General features: G+C 40.0%; 1 pseudogene; it reads right to left on the reverse strand.

The window, feature by feature from the left end:
- Positions 1-187: 187 nt before the first annotated feature.
- LOC119890760 lies at positions 188-20,849 on the reverse strand (annotated as a pseudogene).
- Positions 20,850-22,652: the final 1,803 nt, after the last annotated feature.

Genomic DNA, 22,652 nt, shown 5'->3' on the forward strand with positions numbered 1-22,652 from the left:
TTTGTTTGTAAGAAAATCCCACAGGGTGCCTTTAAGTTAACGCACCCATCAGCCAGGCGGGAAACAGACGGCTACAATAGCAGCTATTCAACTTTTTTTGTTTTTTGACGTAAATGAGCGTCACAGGTCCACTAAAGTCACCTTTTACCCTTGTTTACCCAATAATACTGCGCGCACACAGCTCCAGTTCACTGTTAAAAAAATAATTTATTGCAGCATGGAATTTTAATTTGAAATATTGATAAGTTTTCCTATCATCAATACATGTTTGCATCCACTTCAATCCAGCAACAAGACAAGTTAACATCTGACAACGTGACACCTGTCGGGTTTTTCTCAAAGCTAAGACAGTCTGATACACATTTACCTGACACGCACACAATCACTTGTTTCTCTCCACAACAGTTATTGTTGACAAAACGAAATGTGTGTTTGCACAAAAAACATTTTTTTATACACTGAACATGAACAAATACTAGTTTGATTGAATACAGAACAGAGTTTTTAGGAATACAGTTCAGGAAATACTGAACAAACAAAACTGAAGTTGCATCAAGTAGTTTTGATTTTGCTGCACAGTGAATCTGAACCTTCACTGCTGTTAATGGACATAATTTATTTAATTAACTTATCTATTTAAGTCACCTCGGGGATGTTCCATAAGCAACATGCTCACAATATTAAAGGAAAACTCCACCCCCAAAACACAGCCAGTAGTGAAGGACTGTGTTTGTTGCATTTCTGGTACAGTTTTGTTTTGTTTGTGATTCTGAGTCAGTCTCCCAAAATAAGAAAAACAAGGGTTTCTTTCTAGATGTGCAATTTAGCACCAAAGTTCAATAATCATACAAGGAGAAATTAATTGTAGAAAATGTGTAGAAAAGGATTAATTACTTCACGCACATGTGCAGTGAAAAATGCACTGCAGGTAAAATGATGGTCCACACATGTAAAATCAGCCTTTTCTGCTCAACTACTTGGATTTGGAGATATGAGACCGACTCTGAAACCTAGAAAAACCTGATTACACCAGTGTCTGCACACTTTGAGTGCAATTTTAGCTTTGAATCGAGGGATTGCATAAATGCATTCTGGGAAATGTAGGAAACCAATTACTGAAGTATAGAATGCAGGTTAAGGATAATGTTACACATCAGGATTGTGTATGAAGTCACTTTCTCCCTCACTAATACCTCCGTTGTTCACATTCATTATACTGTAGGCAGTAAATTGAGATTCCTGACATTTTGGTGTGACGTTGCACGACTGTAAATGTTAGCGGTGTATATGATATCTCACGAACAACACTTTATTTCCTCTATTGTGGAATTTGTTTAGGTCACTATTTATGGGAAAAAAATGTCATATTCAGACACTCTAATAAAATGGCGGTGTGTAAATGCAGTGCACTGTTTGGTAATAGGGAGTGAGTTTGGACATTAAATTACAACACCGTTATCACAAAGTAGCTGCTGGAAAATGTGATAGATCATTCACTAATTATGTAAAACTATGTTGACGGTGGATTTTTCCTTTAACATCACTGCTCGGTTAGTCATGTGTTTCTACCGTGGGTCTCTACTGTGCGTCAGGTCAGCCTTTTGACATTCGGCTCGGTTCTGCTATCCAACTAACCTACGTACATTATTGATCCTGTCTGGACTTACTAAGTCATGTGCAGCGGTGCTGTTCGCTCTCCGCCTCGGCCCCCGCAGCTCAGATGGAAACGGGGCAGATGAGGATGCGGTCCTCCAGCATGACGCTGAGGACGAGGAACACAAAGTACAGTACGAACATGGTGAGGCCCAACTTTCGGCTCATCTTCCAGCGACAGGCGGCGATGGAGATGATGACGAAGAGGAGCATGAGGAAGAGCAGCACGATGGCGCAGAACAGGCCGTTGGAGCTGACCGTTACCGGCTCACCGTTGTGCAACAGAGTGTAAATGAGCCACGGCACAGGCAGACTAAAAACCAGAGAGGACAGACGGGATTCTAGTCAAGTTTACAGTTCACATACGTTTTTTGCCGAGTACATCTGAGGAGAGTGAATAATGAGTGTTGTACTTTACTTAAATAATTCGATTTTATGCAGCTTTATACTTCTCTTCCACTACATTTCAGAGAAAACTTTTTACTCCACTGCATTTATCTGGCAGCTAGTTTTCAGATTAAGTGTAGTTAAGTGATATGATATCATAATCTCATAAAATACAACATTTAAATTGGTTTAAAAGCAGTATCTACTTGGTGAATGTTGATCTCTAAGCACAACTTCCATTACATCCCATCATACATTTAGATCAAACCCTCTTCTGTCTGAATTAATTACTGTTGCTGATCGTATTTGTTCATCTGTTACTTTTGGTTTTCCTCACGGTTTCGATTGGAGGTCCTGTAGCTTTTTACTTTCTAGATTCTCCTGCATAGTAACAGATTCAAAAAGGTATTTCTCTTTTATGCAGATTGATACTTCAACAGCTGATTAAAGCTGCTGGCCTCTTCTTCACACTAAGTGAAGGATGTCACAGAACTTTCTGCAGCTAATGAAAAGCAAGATAGTCATTGTTTTTGAATCTCTAAACTGATATTACGCTCAAACTCTTGATGCCATATTTGACTGCGTTAAATTTTGATTTACATGTAAATAATGTGGTTCAGCGATGCTTTCTTCAACTGAGAAACAGTGTCTATCCAAACGTTGACAACTAGTACAGACAGGGTAATGCAGTCACTCACCCGACAGTGATATCAAAGATGTTACTGCCCACTGAGCTAGACACAGCCATGTCCCCCAGACCTTTCCGGGCCACAATCACACTGGTGATCAGGTCAGGGATGGATGTCCCAGCCGCAAGGATGGTCAGGCCCATGATTTCCTCTGAGATGCCCATAGTCTCACCCACCTGTAAACAAGAAACAATTAACACCGGTGTCGGTTTAACTGAGAGTCAGTAACACATCTGGCCATATCAGATGTGGGTTTTACAGTTTTTGCCTGGTTGGTCATCTTAGGCACCTACCGTACCAAAATCAGATCTGTGCGTCCTCCAGCATAACATGTTTGCCCATTTCTTAAAATCCAGGAACGGATTGGTGTTTATTTTGAATATTCATACATTTTTGAAAATCAAATGTCAGAGGTTGTCTGTTGATAGTCATGTTCATTTATACCTTGTTTTTTTACGTTTCAAAACTTCCCCCCTCTGTTTTTTAGATTAAACGAGCATGATATAACGTGTCCAAAGAGGTGCTGGGGGGTGGATTTTGTTAGTTGTTTCCCCGTTTCCAGTCCTGTACTGTACTTTACTGTACAGAGAGTGATTTCAATCTGTTTGTTTCACTTTTGACAAGAAGGCAAAAGAAGTGAATTTTCCCAAATAGTCTAAAGTAATCCTCTAAAACCGTGGTTCAAAAACTTTTTAGGCAACGCACCCCCTTCTACATCTTGACTGGGTTGCTGCACCCACAAACCCCCTCTCTCTCTAGGATTGCGCATATATACATACACGTATATTTATAGTTCATCTGTTTGCTGAACCGTGCGAAGGGAGGTATTTTCATGACAAAAAAAAAAAGACGTTTCAAAACTTCCCCCCTCTGTTTTTTTTTACAAATCCAACCCTGTTATAGCCTCATAAACAGGTGACATGGACAAAAAGAGGATCCATATGAGGATTTCTTAGTACAGCACAGGTGGCCAGAGAGAGGTGTGCGAGTAGCCATTTCCTGTAAGCTAACTATTAATAATAACGTTTTTAATTTGAAATTAAATTTACAAAGGAAAGTTTTCAATTTAAGTTTTTATTTCATGAAAAATTCCATAAAAAAATAATTGTTGTAGTCTTTACACTACTACACCACCATTGCATTTTTCCTGTCGGGCAGAGGCAGCTCACACACACACCCAGGGGTGCGTGCGCCACACTTTGGGAATCGCTGCTCTAAAATAATTGCACATAAGCCTAGCTTTTTCATCCAACGGAAATATTTTCCATGCTCTGTAGAAAACTCTAGTGTCACGGTGGATGTAAACTCCCATAAACATGACTTGTGTAAAGTGTCAACCAACCTGATGAGCCCACCACACCATCAGGTAGGAGAAAACTCCGATCCACAGGATGGAGCCGATAAACGTCACAGCAAAATACCTCCTGGACGCCTGGGACATACAAGAGAAGTTCTGGTGTTCAGAGAAGCTGCCACACGATATTATGAAACAGATTTGGATCCAGATGAATAAAGGTTGCTCTTAAATGAAACGCAGATTTGTACGTGTGTTTTAATGTCTGTTTATGGTTTTAGGTTGCGCTCACATATTTCAGCAGCACTCAGCAGATGCCAAAACATGTCTGCCAATAAATGAGTGCAGGTGTCGGTTTTTCTTTCATGTGCTGGAGATCCGTTTGATAATCCGCATTTTTATTTCAGCAAAGTGTGAAATAGGTTCACAAGCTTGTGGAGGTTTATAACATGTCCTTGGGGTTAGCAATTAAACTGAGTCATCTAGACGCACGTGCATCTACTGTAACCTCTGAAACCTGTTTATGAGCTCAGAAAAACAGCTGTTTCAGCTTTGTGACGATGCATTTTCCAGCTGATCCAAGGCTGTTAATTTAACTGAAGTAGGAAGATTTCTGAGTACACTTCCTCTTATAACACCCCTAACCTCTAACATGCACTTCCTGTGCTGCTGCTGCTTCTTCCTCTTCTATCTCCTTCCAATTCTCTTGTATTGATTGCACTAATCGTTACCTCCTACTTGCTTTCCTAGGTATTTACTGATGCTCTTACTAGCATCTATTGTCACTTGTAGATCTCTTACTGTATGGATGCTTGTATGTTGTTCTTTGGATAAAAGCGTCTGCCAAATGGGTAAATGTAAGATTTTCTCTTCAACATTAAATGTAACTCTTATTCTTCTATTTCTATATCTTCTTCTATTCAATGTTTTATTTAATGTGTATTTTCTCATCTGTTGTGTTGTGTCGTATCTGGAGCTGCTGTAACAAGTGAATTTGCCCTGTGTGGGATCAATAAAGTCTATCTGATCTCATCTTAGTTTATCACAAACATTCATCACCAGTTGTGGAGATACGTGGTTTTCGCTGGACAAAAATGGTATGAACATTTTTAATCTGAAAAGTACCTTTGCTGTAAAAAGCAGAATATTTGCCTCTGAGATGTAGTGGAGTAGAGGTATAAAGTTGCATACAATGGAAATACTTTGAATTTGTAGTACTTTTACTTGAGCATAGGTAGTCGCATTTCACAACTGGTGTCCATGAAGGTGGTTCGGACTCACCACGTTGCGGACGTCAGGCAGCGTGAGCCACAACGGAAACACAATGGGCAGCAGGAACAGATATGTGGCCTGCTTGCGTCTGGTTTCAGGCCACTCTAAAGACAGCGGTTCATTCTCTTCCTCTTCTTCCTCTTCCTCCTTTTTTCCATCATCATCATCCTCCTCCTCCTCCTCCTCTTCTTCGCTCTCACTGGAGTCACTGCTCTCCTCGTCACCACTCTCGTCCTCACCGCCGCCGTCCGAGCCCTCTGATCCCCCCGCTGCCGCCTGCAGGAGAGAGCACACGCGTGAAACAAGTGAGAGAGACGGTGTGAGTTTTTCAAACTTTATTCTGTCATGCTTGCATTTTTTTTATTAGCAACCAATGAGAATACTGGGGAAACTAGTTAAACCTTTTATTCAGAGCTGCAATGATTAATTGATTAATCGTCAAATTAATTGCCAACTACTTTGTCAATCAATTAAGCGCTCTGAGCAATGTTTTTAAGGAAGAACATTCCAGCTTCTCCAATGTGAAGATTTTCTGGTTTCTTTCTTCCTCTGTGAAAGTAAACTAAATATCTGTGGGTTGCGGACAAAGACATTTGAGGATGACATTTTTTTCAACTAACAACTAATCGATTAATCATTAGTAGCGGCCCTAATTTTATTAAAACACGATGTGCTTGTTTTTCTGGCTCTGTTGTACAAATGAAACATAACAGTTTAACTTTTTAGACACAAAAGGCAAAAGGCTGTCCTGCCACATGGACACTGAACTGGACAGGCTTCTAATATATTTTAGATTTAACCGATGTTTTTGCTCACCTGTTGTTCTTTTCTATGTTGGTCTATCTTGTACTCAGATACTGAGATAGGCCTTTATTGATCCCAAGGGGGAAAATTCAGGTGTTACAGTAGCACAAGGACAGCAATAACTATAAAATATTATAAAAATATATATTATATATAGTATATTAAATAAAAACTGTTTATTACAATAGAAACCATGCAAGAGCTACTCAAAGTTTTGCACAGAAATACTGCAGTACTATCTCACACACAGTGGTTTGATTAGTAGCAGCAAAGTATAGCACATGTCAGAGTAATATGATACCATCTGCTGTAACAACAAACACCAGAATAATATATTAAGTAATGATACTTAGTGTTTGTCTGTATTTATATGGACATAATACAGTATTAAATGTAATTAAACAGTATAACATAATATATAGTTTTCAGAAGAATTCATTCAAGTCTAAGAGCAACTTTAAATCTGCCTTCATATCAATACCTCGTATTTCTCACTTGTCAAGTTGTTATAAAAGGAGCGTTTAAGAGCTTCAAACACAGAGTACGTCAGGAGGATTGAGACGCTGTTGGGTCCTTATCTCAGGTAATGTTACTTTGACGTGGTTGCTTATGTTTTGCGATACAATACAGGGAAAATAAAAGCATGTGTAGTTAGTAATAACATGTAAGTTAAAGGTCATTTCAGCACAAGAAAGACTAGACTTCCAAACAAGAGGATCAAAATAATTTCCCACGTCTAAATTTAAACACATCTTTGAGAATTACAGCTTCTGGTTTCAGTAATTCTGTTCAGCAGGTTTAAATCATCTCTTCCTACCTTTGACTCATCTGGCTGGTCGGTCTCCTTCTCACTCTTCTCTTCTGTCTTTTGAGGCTGGGAGGTGGACGGCTCTGCTGCTGCAGCGCCCCCTGGTGCAACGGCAGCAGAGGCAGCAGCTGCCTGCTCAGCGTTTGGCTTTTGTATCTCAGATTCTGGAGAAAGAGAAAGAACACACAGCAGATAGACTGTATATGGAGGACTCTGACATCAAAATTAAGTCTGGTTAACACTTGTCTTCACTTTAAACCAGTCAGTGTACATAATCCTGTTAATGATCGCTCACCCACATTTTATAATCTCACACGTCTCTTTTTAAAAACAGGAAGTGCTGTTTTTTTTTTCACACTTTGACACAAAACAAATCATATGTTTAACGTTAAGCTGAAAAGTGATTGGTCGTGTGGGATGTGTGAAGTGCCAGTGGGAGTGATTGGAGTGTTTGGAGATAAACAAGCTCTGCTAATGAAGGAAAAGGGATTCACACGCACACACAGTCCCATCTGCATGTTAATCCTTGTGCTGACTGATTGGGGCTCATTGAGGCCTCTCCAGCCTCCCTGCAGACCCACTTTGCTCTGCACCTTAGACTCTGAAGCACCTCATTACTGCACACTGTGACGCACAAACACCTCGACTGAGAGGCTCCGCTGATTGTGGAGAACAACCTCCTTCAACCCCCAAACCATCTCTGATAATCGATACACAAGCCAACCATTTATGGTTGCTCTCCAGCTCAGAAACTTACAATATAATTGAAAAATACCACCAAACGTTCACTTTTTGTCACTTTATGAACACTGTGCAGAACCCTGTTTGCATCTTCATCTGAACTATAAATAATATTGCAATACTTTTAGGCTATATCGCTATATAAAACACATATCTCGATATTCATATTTTCTCTAAAATAATGGCGTACATTATCAAATAGAGCAAATATGATAACCTTATAGAATATGATGCATTGCTGTAGATTAAACTACCCAGCAGCATTTAAAGTAGATAAAATCAGCTCAACCTTAAACATCTACAGCAGTAAAATGCAACATACACATAAATGCAGCAATATTAATCCAGAAACATCAGATATAAAAGTAAAACACAGACAGGGATCGTTTTACTGCACAATTAGCACATTTTGCTGTAACACACATACTTTTACCTTAGTAAGGTTTATAATACAGAACCTTTAGTTGAGTATTTTTAAAGTAAGGTTAGTATTAGTACTTTTGCTTAAGTAATGGACCTGAATACTTCTTCCACCTCTGGTTAGCACACCAACAGCCTAACTGCACCTGTGTGCTACCTGTCGAACGTTTAAGGAAGGTGACTTTGTGTGTAACCCGGTGTGAGAGTCTAGCGGGTTGGTTGTGAAAGTGAGTCTTTTCGGTACTTTAGTAAACATTCAAGTATGCAGATAAGCTCGGGCTGCAATATAATAGCTAATGAAAGGTTGTGTGTTGTATTTGCTGCCACAGAAAATAAATAAAAAGTTCCTGTTTATGTAACGTTACTACGGTGCCTTCTACTCTTCACAGCACAGACAGGTGAAAACCTAGCTAGTTAGCAGCTACAAGTCAGGCTAAAGTAAATTAAAACAGCCTAAAACTGAAGGTATCCTAAAAAAGTTTCTAAATATCCTTAAAATGGCCAGAAATCCTCTTTAAACATAATTAGAAACCTGCTTATTAGCCTTTTTTATATGAGAAAATCAACATACACAAATACTGGAGGCAGGGAGAATTGCTAGCTTAGTCTAAAAATAAGCTTTCAACAACTCCTAAAAAAAAAAGGTACTTTATCTTGTTTAATAAACAAAGGGAAATTTAAAGTAGACATGGGGGTTTTCGGGGAGGTTACATGGTTGAAACCAACTTTTATTGTGTAAAATGTAGGCATATTAAACTACATGCTAAAGGATGCTAATGTTAGCCTTGAGATTAGGCTACAATGGTTTTCAGCTGAAAAGAAAAGTGGTTTGGGGCTTTAAATCTTAAAGAGTAATCAAACAATTTAGCTGTCTGGCTGTTAACAAGTACAGTTTCGTAAGGAGAATTCTACCAACAGTATAAATGTTGTCAGTAATGCTGAAAACAACTCTAAATGCTGTTTTTTAAGATAGGAGGACGTTGAATTTGACCTACTGCTGCAAAGAAAATGGCTGTGGTACAGAATAAACCATTTTTATTCAGTTAACATCGTTGAGCTTTTCCTTTGCAGCCACATTAAAACATTAAATATTTTGTTCCGTGAGTGGTAAGCATTAAGAATAGCAAAGTTGAGTTTTTATTCCACACAAAGATCTACAGTATCTGACTGTTTATTAAACAAGATAAAGTATCTTCACAACATAAAACTCACCTTCAGAGTGGCGGTGATCTGACTGTTTGTCTGCGACCGGGACGTTCAGAGGCTTTACTTTGTTCTTTGCTGCAATGAAGAGAATCATTGCTCAAACAACCTGAGTCCGTGTTATATCAATCGAGATAAACCTCGTCCGTGAGCAATTTTGTGCAACCAAGTCAACAAGCCTTTGACCTTATACTTACACACTGACCCTTTTTTCAGAAGACTGGCATAGAAGAGCACTCCTCCATAAAACAATACACTATGCTCAAATCAAATTCATAACCCACACCTGTGTTAAAATGTAAAATCTACAACCCTCCAGATTCTTGTGATCAGTTGAAATTGCCGACTAAATGTTGGTGCATAGCAGTGAGAAAGTGCAGGAGCTCTATGTGCCAGCGTACATCGCCTAATATCCTTGACTTTAATATTTCTATGGGTGTATTCATAACCGCCTACTAAATACTACCGGCGGCCGATTTCACAGCAGTATACAGTATGAAATGGTTACATCATTTTATCTTATGGTAGCCTATGCTAGGCCAGGCTTAGCCGGCTTACGGTTTTGGCAAAAGTGGATGTAAACAATATGAGAAATACAAATGTAAGTACTTTTTACTTTTATTTTTTATTTAATCTTGCGTAAGGATCTGTAATGAATGTAACGTCGTAGCTAGCTGCAGTTGTCCTACTACCCATAGCCACAACGCTTATTCAGCCTGCTAAGCTAACGTTTGATATCACAAAGACAGCAATGTTAGCTTAGCAAGCTGACAACAAAACATAACTTAAATCTAATGCTGAGTTATAGTTTTTGTTATCAGGGACAGAGCAATTGTGTTCTTTCCACTTTGAACGTTCTAGCACTTTGCATTATGGGTCACAGTGCGCAATGTTGAGTGGTCCGATGCATACTGGGGATTTGTTCTGAGACAGTACGAAATCCGGGAATTTTTGGCATACTGCAGATTTTGCATATTACATACTGCATTTACGCCAAAACAGAACGTACTGCTAGTATAGTAGGCGGTTCTGAATACATGTCTGGACTCTCAAATTAGCAACATAATTAAAGTATCCTGATCTTTACAAACTATAACCCTTAAACAGCTTTGTGTCAAAAGTTTAGTTGTAGTTGTTTTTTGCTTTTCCAAAAATGCACATGGAAGGAAAATGGAAGATCTTATTCATAAGTTCCTCCTAAACAGACAAACTTAACACATTCATTTTCAATAAGAATGTACTTGTAAATCCTTCGAGACTCATTTTGAAGCCTTGTCAACAACCACATCCTCGTGGAAGCTTTTTACCAGAACTGGAAAGGCGAAGATGCACAAACTGAGAATCCTTGAAACCCTTATTTTTCTACACAGGCAGTGTGTGGAAAAGGTCAGTGATGCTCACAATAACACAGAAACAACAAGATGCAAACACACTAACATGCAACCATCCAATATAGACAAAACAACCAACTAAAATCAGTTGCGGAAACATTTCTGGGACAGAAGCAGACCGGACTGAACACAACAACAGACACGACACCAAAACATCTTACCTTTTCTCTGCACTGATCTCTCCCCTCTGACATCACCATTAAAAGATGTCTCTGATTGGCAGAAACACACATCAGACTAAATCCCAAACACTATCAGCTTCCTCCAGTTATGTGACACTTCAAATCACATGCAACTAGATATAAATATATTAAATGAGAACTTCCTTTCTGAAACCTATTCTTGAAGCGCTATTCAAGGTCAGACGAAGAAACTGGAAAGTCAAAGAAATTCGCTTCAACTTTCCAATTTGTAATCAAATTACTACAATCACAACAAGACACACGACAGGAAACAACAGCGAGGCGACATCTTGTTGCCGCTCTTACCTCTTCTGGCTTTCCTCTGGCCGGGGTTTTTCAGGGCCCCTCTAAGGGTTGCCTCTAGGATGGAAACCCACAGCAACAATTTTAACTTCTGGGTGATCTGAAATTCATTTGTTTTCTATATTTATGCATCAGTGTTTTCATAAAAATCAACTTGTGTCCACTCGAACTGATAGAAATCATCTGTCTTCCAAATGGTTTATCTGTTGTATTTGCATCACTAATGTTTCTACTTTCATTCATCCCTTCTCATCTAATTTCAACTTCAGTTAGAGACTTCCTACACAGCCTTTCAACAACACTTGAGAATACACCTGGACCGAGTTGTTTCGCCATCAAAACAATTTTTTTAACTACAGATGAAAAGCGGTGACTCCGAGAAGAAATTCCTTCATGTTTTAAGTAACAGACGCAAATTAAATTTTCTGCTGTCTGTGACTTTGTTTAACCAGTTAAAAGCAAACCTAGAAATGCATCACCAACAGCTGTTCTTTAATAGTGTTGTTTAGTATTTTAGGAAGAGCATATTTTTAATTCCAAAAATGAAGAAGGAGCTTTAAGAAGTGTACAAAATGGTTCCTGTAGTTCTCTGTAACTAAACTGTCAAAGCTCAGTTGTCGCACACACAATCTGAACAATGTGCTTTCTGACCACTTTCTAATAAGTCACTCTTTTATAGGGTTTATAAGTTGTATTGCAATGTAATAATAACTTAATAAAGGTCAAGTTAATAAATCATTTACTAATACTTTACACATCAAAGTGTCTCACTGACTACAGTAATGAGCCAACTGCAAAAGATAGTAAGTCATTTATAATTATAGATAGTTAACTTGTTAATAAAGGGTACAGTTGCAGACTTAAGTTGTTAGTGAATGAGTTCTGGTCCTGATGCCATTCTGGTTAAACAGCTCAGTGGAGGCCACGTGAAGAGCATCAAAGTCAAGCTGGAGAAGGATAAACACCAGCCACAACCTGGCAACCCAAATGTTGTCCTTTTAAAGGCTTATAACTGATTTATAAAGCATTATTAAATGATGATTCATTCATTGTTAATTAATATTATAGTAATATTTAAGTAGTACTGGGTACTCGACGCTGTGGCTTTGTCCTGATATAGAGAAAGAAAACTGAAAACCAAAACTGATTCACAAACATTGAGAATTTTCCTTGTGCTCATGATATCTGGCTTCTCCTCTCCTGTCAGTCTAAACACTGGGCCACACAAATCCACTGCAGCACACTGACTGCTTCATAACCTGTAGCCAGTGGTAACAGTAAAAGTACATTCACTCAAGTACTGTACTAAATGTGAGATAGATGCCACTTTCTACTTCTGCTCCACCACATACTGGAAATACTGTACCTTTTATTCCACTGCAGTTATCTGACAGCTTTAGTTACTTTACAAATTAAGACTTTAGCAAACATAAGCATAAGAAGAACTTATAAAATATGAAGATTCTTAGAATTTCTACAAGTAACAAGTGAGATTTTATGAATTTATTTAACTGAGCAGAAAACTGGTACAATTCTCAGGAAGCTAAATCTCCTCAGGTCCATGTTTAAGATGCTGACAGTTCACAGTAATGATATACAATACAGCTGCACAGAGATCCATAGAGATAAAGAGCTTGGTCTGCTAGCACGCTGGCTCTTATCCAGCTTTTATTAGCCTGTATTGAAAAGCTGATTAAGGCTCAGCGGTGGCCGAGTGCTGTGGGGAGTGTGAGGAACAACGGCCTGGTGAGTTTGAGGACGGGCTGAAGGTCGCCGAGGTTCATCACGCAACCCTGACTTACAGGACGCGATAGAGCTGAGTCACTGGAATATTTAGTCGATTAGTTGATTGAAAGACATTAAATCAATTAATCGTCATTATTCAAAACTCACTAGCTCGAGCATCTCAGATGCGAGGTTTTACTGCTTTTTATGACAGCAAACGCTGACAAATATAAAACAGATTAGAAGTTTTTCTTGCCTCCTTATTCTTAACTCAATTGGCAACTCAATTGTATGTTTGATGAACCAGATTAACAGTAGCTTTAAGGTGCAAAGCACAACATTTCAGAAAACACACTTCTCTGAAAACCTGGAAAAGATGTGTCCTTTTTGTTTATTTGTTTTCTGGAATGTTGTATTTTGCACCTCAAGGCCACTACAGATTTATGAAAACCTCTCCCACACCACAGCTGCCTCAGCAAATCACCAAGGGTGACAATTTTACTTTTTATGTGTGTGACAACCTTTACGGATCGAATGTTTAAAACAGTGGTTTATGTCCTCGTTTTAAATTTCACAGGGTTTTATCTTAGAAACACGTCAACCAGCAGGCTGCAGATTTGAATATTTGTTGGTTTTGGTTGTTACCTTCTCCCAGAGGGTCCAGTGTGTGGATCATCAGCTGGAAGATGGTGCTCCTCAGCGAGGTGTTGTGGAGGGAGGCCGAGCTGCCGCCTCGCTGCAGGACGGGACGCACCTACAGGCCAGTAGACACGTAATCAGAAAACAAACTGCAGCAATAACTTTCAGGCAAAGTAAAGTTGAACAAATTTTTTTTATTTATCATGGTTAATAGCTAATTTCCAGCTAATACTTTACCATTTGCAATCTTCTAGTCTTATGATATCTAAAACACAGTTTTGCATGTTAATTACAGGCTCATGATAATGGCGACACTTTGAATTATTCCACATGTTGAAGGGGAATGAAGGTTTGCACCACACACTATATTTAAAGATAGATGACGTGTCTTCCCTTCCTCAGCACAATTGTGAGTCGAGCTCACCTGTGAATAACTGATTTATACCAAACTTATAAGAAAAATGAACACTTGAACACACCTAAAATGACAGAAACCATCTTTGGGAAACATTTATTTGATATGTAAATTTGTTTTAGTGTGGCCCGTGACTCATCTGCTAACATGGAGGGTGTGGGGTTCATGACATATACTGTAGCATCATGTCGTCCATCTTTATATACAGTCTATGGGCTGTAGTAAGAGAAATACTCTGCGTTTGGAGGTTGTGTCACTCCAACCCAACAATAATAAAATGTGGTTTTTCATACCCTGAGTCGTGCTCTGTCCTCTTGTAGATCTGATGGTGATTTGATGCGTTGAGGGCTGCTCGGGAGAGGTTCAGGTTCTCGTTTGGATTTTTCTTCAGCTTTTGGTGCAGCAGAGGGAGCTGCAGGGGGAGCAGCAGGAGGAGCAGCAGCAGAAGGAGGAGGTGCTGGTGGAGCCTCACTCTCCTGTAAAGTCAATGACAACTTATTCGGTTAGCAGCACGTCACTAATTCAGTTTATATGCATGTATCCACGGGCATGTGAGTGGTTTATTTGTTCCATTGTGAAGCTGTGGAAAAAATTGGCTTCACACATTGAGTGACATTGTGGATTGCACATGTCAGGTTTTCATTTCCAAAAGTCAAACATGTTTGATTTATCTGGTTTGAAGTTGAGTCTAAACCAAGATCAACTCTGCAGACTATCAAGGAAGTAGTAGCTGGGTGGGGTGGGGGTCCACATGACTGGACAAAGGTCTCTACAGTAATCCAATCTAGTTAACACTGTAGTATGAATGAGTTTCTCGCCATCAGCAAAAGAGCACATCATGAAGCTTAAGCCTTAAAGTGGATCGTGCTTTATTACCTCATCCTGACACCATTTCTTCTGCTGATTCTGTGCTTACATGGTGCATATTGCTAAATTAAGTGATCAAATTACCACAGAGCAAACCTGGGCTTGTGCAATATCCTGGCATAGTTAGACTACACACATTGCATAGAGGGGGCACAGGAGCTCAATTTTGCCCCCAGCAGGTTAATCCGGCCGTGTCTGTAAGAAGATCTGGGTCTCACTCAGTCCCTTGCCTTTAGACTTGGTCTGTTGTTGATTTTCCGGTTGGTTCAAATCACTTGTTGAAATGTAAAACACACTCACAGGTGTTATGTGCACACAGGACAAACATTGAGTCTCATGCAAGTGCATTTTCACGTTTTTATTCTTCACCTCTTTGACTTTTTTCTGTGAGGTTTGTTGGTGTGAGCTTTCCAAGTAGGATTCATCAATCCCTTTTAACTGCACAAACCTGGTGATCATCTGTTTATGAGTTTGCACACGTTTGTGAGATTTGATCGTTAGCATAACCCATGCATGATATGCTACATAAGGAAAGCTGCTCCGCTCTGTTTGTGGGCAAATAAAAAATTCAAACAGATGAATATCATGTCAAATACAGAAGGAACGGTTTGACATTAGATGCTAAAATAAATCAGTCCATGACTAAAATGGGAGGCAATCTACTTGATGTGATTGTCACTGAGATACATTACTTTTGATGTTGGTGTTATTACTGAGGATGTATGTTCCCTCTGGATATTGACTTGCATAAAGACACTGAGGGAAATGCTGGATTGATACACTGAACAAAATTATAAACGCTAAACACTTTTGTTTTTGCCCCCATTCATCATGAGCTGAACTCAAAGATCTAAGACTTTCTCTATGTACAAAAAAAGGCCTATTTCTCTCAAATATGGTTAACAAATCTGTCAGAATCTGTGTTAGTGAGTACTTCTCCTTTGCTGAGATAATCCATCCACCTCACAGGTGTGGCATATCAAGGTGCTGATCAGACAGCATGGGGATTGCACAGGTGTGCCTTAGGCTGGCCACAATAAAAGGCCTTAGGCTGGCCACAATAAAAGGCCACTCAAAAAATCTACAGTTCCATCACACAGAAAAATGACACAGATGCTGCAAGTTTTGAGGGAGCATGCAATTGTCATGCTGACTGCAGGAATGTCCACCTGAGCTGTTGCCCGTGAATTGAATTTTCATTTCTCTACCATAAGCCGTCTCAAAAGGCGTTTCAGAGAATTGGTACTAAATCCAACCAGCTTCACAACGGCAGACCACGTGTAACCACACCAGCGCAGGACCTCCACATTCAGCAGAAGCTCATCTGCGTGCTCGTCATCGTCATCGGGGTCTCGACCTAACTGCAACTTCACACAGCCGTTGAAGAGGAGTCGACCAACATTCCACTGATCAACTCTATGCGAAGAGATGTGTTGCACTGCATGAGGCAAATGGTGGTAACACCAGATACTGACTGGTTTCTGGAGCCCTGAACTCCACCAATACAGAGAAACATTTTCGAGAGGCCTTTTATTGTGGCCAGCCTAAGGCACACCTGTGCAATCCCCATGCTGTCTGATCAGCACCTTGATATGCCACACCTGTGAGGTGGATGGATTATCTCGGCAAAGGAGAAGTGCTCACTAACACAGATTTTGACAGATTTTTGAACAATATTTGACAGAAATAGGCCTTTTGTGTACATAGAGAAAGTCTTAGATCTTTGAGTTCAGCTCATGATGAATGGGGACAAAAACAAAAGTGTTGCGTTTATAATTTTGTTCAGTGTAAATAAACATTTACACTGACAGGATATTAATTTTGTATTAGGTTTTTAAAAAGATTATTATTGTGTAATTATTATTAAGACAAACAAGTCTTTTCCCCCTATGGAGAGAGGCAGACACAGAGTCTGTACATGACTTGTGCAACAGAGTATTTTTATTCAACAGGTATCCACAGATTTTCTCTGAATTCATTACAGAGAGAATAAGAATAACTTACTAATTTGAATAAAAACACATATATTGGATTTCCTGGAGGAGGATATTTTGAATTCCAGTAACTCTGGACACATTAATGTGGCAGCATGCCTCATTATGCTCCGTACTTGTATAGCGCTTTTCTAGTCTTTTCGACCACTCAAAGCGCTACATACATTACAGTCAGTGCTATGACTGAAGGACCACATACTGACTGCAGACGTGCTTTAGGCTAATTGGAGAATGTACTGGTCATACTTGAAATACTAAAACACAGTTTTGCATGTTAATTACAAGCTCAGACATTTGCTGCTCTCTGTCAGCGGCAGGAAGCCGTTTAGTCTGCAGCCGTTCTGCAGATAAATAAGCCTAAAAATACATTTTTCCTTTGTTTTGATTTTTTAAAAATCTAAATGAAATGACAGCTCTACATTCTGGTGTCATCCACATCACTGTGACACGCTGTCTGTAACACCTGGAGTGCTTTCTGTTCAGCATCATCAAAGGGTTTTACACAAATACAGGCTGTCACCTGCACAGACCCACAAATCACTGTCCCTCTTTCACTGTATCTGAAAAGGCAGCAGTCCTGACTGTGAGGAGATGAAACGATGGGAAACATACTGTGTAGCCTATCGATGGAAGTTGGTCTGTTTCTTTGTTTGTTTTTATTCTGGTGGGTGCACAACAACAAAACAGTATAAATGAACTGTCATTCAACAGTTAAGGTCATTTTAAAGTCTCTTTCTCTTTCCTCTTCCTAACATGTTGGTCAGCCTCCAAATATCTTCTGTAACCTTGTCCGTAGCACTAAACCGCTGATTCCTACTTAAGATGTAAGTAAGAAATAGGCTCCCACGTGTATGATTTAATTCATAAAAGGGCCAAGTACTATCCTTAAAGAGCTGGTCACTCTAGTTTTTTTAGAAACTCAAACAGGAGGAAATGGTGCATTTGTTGGGGACTATTTTCAGTGGCAGATTAATACACATGTGGTGCTCTTTTTTTTGTATTTGGGGCAGAAGGACAGTGAATGTGGGACTGAGTCAAATTAAACTACAGTAATTGTGTTCATGGTGATGAAGGAACATGTCACCCTGTGCAACAGCGTGGCTCATCACAATGTTTGTTAGTTGGATCAATTCATTGTTGGTTTTTCACAGGGTTTGAACACTACAGAAAATAACCAGCCATGATGCCATTTTGATGATTATTTAATCATCCATCCATCGTCAACCGCTTATCCTGCGTACAGCGTCACGGGAGGCTGGAGCCAATCCCAGCTGACATCTGGCGAAAGGCGGGGTGACCATCACAGTTTCCAAGTTTACACATTCAAATATCTTGTTTTGTACAATGTAAAACCCAAATATATTCAATTTACTGTCATAGGTGACTAATATATAAATATTCACATTTAAAAACTGGAACTAGTGAATTTTTGGTATTTCAGTTTTAAAAATGACTTAAACGATTAACACATTATGAAATGCGTTGCAGTTTATTTTTCTGCCGATTAACCAATCGATTAATCAACTAATCGCTTTGTCTGTAATTTGAACAACATTACACCACAGAGTCATCTCAGCTCTAGGCAACAGACACATCACTCTCTGATAAGAAAAAAAACAGTCTTGGTAAAATCAACACTATTATCATGGAAACCTCTCAGTGTAGCGTGGATTTGATTTGATGATGCAAATCAGTGAAGAAGCCAAACTGTGGCTGTAATCAGTTATTTGGAGTTTCCTATGTTGAAGCTGATTGTGGAATAATAGAGCTGATATGAACCTGAGGTTGCTGTTTACATCTGGATTCAACAATGGAATTGATTTAAGTTTTTTCTTACAAGCTCAGTGTGAACACTAACAAGATATCCTGAGATAACTCTAGACCAGAACACGTCTTTAATCTACTTTATGAGCCATCAACTGACCTTCTCCGGCTCCTCTGCGGTCCACACCTTGACGATACTCATGTGCTTGTTGAGCTGGCTCTTGACCCCCTGCTCGATCTGACTGTTGAACTTCATGAAGCTCACGTAGCTGATGTAGCCCATCAGCAGCAACAGGCTCTCCCACCACAGGATCATGTTGTCCAGGAAGAAGACGATGAGCATGACAGGTCCAGGATGTAGAAGGTTACGTCTCTGAAGAGCGGCCACCAGGTCAGGTGCAGCATCTCCCGGGAGAAGATGGCGCACATGCCGATCACAAACAGGATGTTGAAGACGGCTGAGCCCACAATGGTGCCGATGCCCACGTTGCTGTGGGAGATAAAGACACCGATCAGGGAGGTGAAGAGCTCGGGGGCAGAGCCTCCGGCAGCCATGAAGGTGGCCCCGGCCACATCGTCGGAGATCTCCAGCTTGTTGGTGATGACCTCCAGCCCAGGAACAAAGAACTCATCGCAGACAATGGCCAGGGCGACAAACATGTAGATCATGCCTGTGACGTGCAGGACCACCCAGCCTTGCCGTCGCTGCTCCACTGAGAAGATGTCTTCTGGATAATCCCCTTTCCTGTGAGGGGGCTGGAGTGGGGGACCAGGGGCAGCTGTTGTGGTTGGTGGCGGTGGAGTTGGAGGAGGTTTGGGAGGATGAGGATCTACGTAGATGCACTGTTCGATATCTGTACTGTTGACGATTATCACCAAAGGAGGTTTGGTGGCCCCAGTTGAGACAACCTCCTCCGCTGTCTCATTGGATGCCATCACCTCCCTAATGTTGACCTCCACGACATCATCATCACCCCTCTCTGCTCCGAGTGTGTCATCCGTCTGGGCGGAGGCTCGCGGCTGTGACAGCCTGGCCTTCAGAGTCAGCGTGTAGACGAAACACAGCAGCACACCTGAGATGAAGAAGAGGACGCGACTGCGCCTGAGTCTCCTCCTCGGAGGCGAGTGCACGTTCATTGCCCTCGTGGTCTCGAATCCAAACAGGAAGTTATGTCAGATGCATTGCTATTCCTTGATTGTTCCGGCACCGTTATGTGGCGAGAAGACGCCGCTGACAAGGAAGAGACACACGCACGTACACACAGTGTGTTTCATCTTTTACAGCGGGCAGCTTCAACCTGTGGAAGGACTGAAAACAGAAAACACACAGCTGAAAATCACATCATCATGAACATGTATTTTTAATGTCCTCACTGCTTGCATAGTTACAGAGGCAGATCTACTAAGAAGTGTGTGTTTGTTGGGGGAGATGGGGGATGCAGACAGCCACCTGTTACTATGGATACATAATCACGCAGGCTTTGGCTCCTCACAAAACCGGAGTCCATTAAAGACACTTTAAACATGTCGGTAAGAAAAAGCATTGGTCTTGCATCCAAAAAAACAATTCATTCCGAAATTGCCGCTCATTAGTTATTGTGTGAGGCGCGCACAGAAACAACGAAATGAAAAGCGTCCCATAAACGATCAATAATTAAATTAAATTAACCCTGCCTGCAGTGCAATAAGATCTCGATGTTGATAAAACCATCAAATCTAAGACTAAAAAAGGGCGTGTTGAGGTTTCGTTGCGGAGTAAAGTGAGGCCGGCGCGGATTATGATACAAGGTCGAATCAAACTCTTAATCTATTTTCTTTGACTATCCAAAAATAATGACAAAGATACAATAAAACCCAGAAAGCAGCTGTGTGCAGTGAGCGGTGGTGCGGGTCTTACCTGTGCCGCCGGCTGCTAGACTCCTCGCCGCTGCGGACCGTCCCTCCAGCTGTGCGTATGGACGCAGAGATGCTGACTCCGGGTTTTGGAGAGCTACAAGGGCGCACCGCATGTCAGGGCTTGAACGAGGCTCAGCATAATGCTGCTAAGAGGATTAGGAGCCAAACACCTCTCACCTCCCCTTTCACACATAACGCTGTATCAATACACCAACATTCAAACTGTTGAATGCTGGTCGCAGCTGCCAGTTTGAGGTGAAACCTCGGAGGCGGCTCTGAGCGCGGTGTCTGTTGGATGTACAATAATTAAATGTTCAGAGTCGGGCAGGAGGAGTTTGGTCGTTACTTTGGGTGTGGTCAGGTGAGGCCTCATTTTAGAGTGTGGGGTACTGATTCATTTCCCTAAACAAAGAGCAAAATATGAAATAGCACGTGGGAAACAAGCGCTTTATCAAAATCATCAAAATGTTTGCACGTGAGAAGATATGATTTACAATATTTTAACTTGGAAAATGGCAAATTTCACACGTTCACATTTTCAACTAGGCCTATATATCTATCTATCTATATATATAAATAAACAACATGTAATGAATCTAGAATAGATTAAAGTTTCACTTTTTGACTTATGGGAAAAATAGTTTTTCATGATTTTTGGAAATGCAGTTGTTTGTATATCTATACACACATATACATACATACATACATACATATTTTACCTGTAGTCAGGGTCTCTGCTTATATATGAATCCAACTAAAATTTCAAAAACTAAAGGAAATGTTCACAGTATTCACACAGCTTCATATTATTATCAGACAAACTTTGGAATACATTTTTCAGATTTTGTCCTCCATCTCTTCCATTTGAAGCACATTAATAAATCTCTTATTGTCCAGTATGATCAACAACAAGTGTGCATGTTTCCCGTTTTCACTACCACCAGAAAATACAATTTTAGCTACAGATACCAACTCATGTTACACTGATGTGGCATGAACATTTTTAGGTATGTGTATTTGAGTAATTCCATTTTATACTATTTTATACTTGTACTCCACTATGCTAATTTGACTAAATTAATACAAAATATACACTAGTGTGCAAGAGTTTTAGGCAGGTGTGGAAAGATTGATGTAAAGTAAGAATGTTTTCAAAAATAGATTATATTTATCAAGTAACAAAATGCAACGTGACCAAACAGCGTTCTACACCTTCCTAAAACTCTTCAGTATTGTATATATAATTATCTCCACCATTACAACCTGCAACACTATACTTCTTCCACCACAGCTCAAAAGCAAAAGCATACAATTTTATAAAAGTATCTACTAAAGCATCCTGCTGGCACAGTGGTATAAGATGCATATCAAATAACTGCATCATCCCTAGTTTGATTCTTCTCCATGGACACTTGCAGCATGTCATGAACACAAAATTCCCCCCAAAAACACAACCTAATTTTAACGTCATGACAGGAACTGGGATCCGAGAAAAAATAAAAAATAAAAAAACAGCCCACCTCCAAAATAGGAATTCGGATGTTTATTTTTGTCAGGAAAACATAACTGTGATCAAATGCAGCATTAGTCTGAATTTGTTTGCCTATAATGCAATAAATACTCTAAATCAGGCTGTATGTCCAATACACATCCGTCCCAAAAGACACCCTAAGAAAAATTTATGTGAAATGAAACAAACAAATTCACAGCAACAACTTCAGTAAACACAAACAAATAACAAGACTCAAAGATGAACAGATTGGAACGGCCAAAAGAAAACAAAGAACTCAAGTACAGTCAGTGGAAAAAATTATGGACGGCTCATCAGGACATTTAACAATTTCCCCTGTCCCAGAATTCTACACTGGTGAATCTTGAATCTTTCATTTCACTGGGCCAGTTCAGTCTGGAAATCTGGGCTTCAAATGAAAAAACACACATCAAATTAGGGTCATGTCTTAACCCGACTTTTTAGCCACTAGGTTTGCCTGGATAATGGTTTCACCTATTGTCAGGAGTACAGCTCGAATCCATGGATGAAACCCACGACAGTTTTAAGATATGATACCAATACTGATATTTGAGAATGACAAAATAACAACAAAAGAGTGGCTGATTAGGGGTGTGCGATATTGACAAAAACTTCTATCTATCTATATATTTTCTGGGATTTTGTCGAGACAATATTTGGCATCCTTCAAAAAA

Source organism: Micropterus salmoides, unplaced genomic scaffold, assembly GCF_014851395.1.
Source record: "Micropterus salmoides isolate LMB-PRFRI ecotype aquatic unplaced genomic scaffold, ASM1485139v1 Ms_hic_scaffold_6, whole genome shotgun sequence".
Classification (NCBI taxonomy): domain Eukaryota; kingdom Metazoa; phylum Chordata; class Actinopteri; order Centrarchiformes; family Centrarchidae; genus Micropterus; species Micropterus salmoides.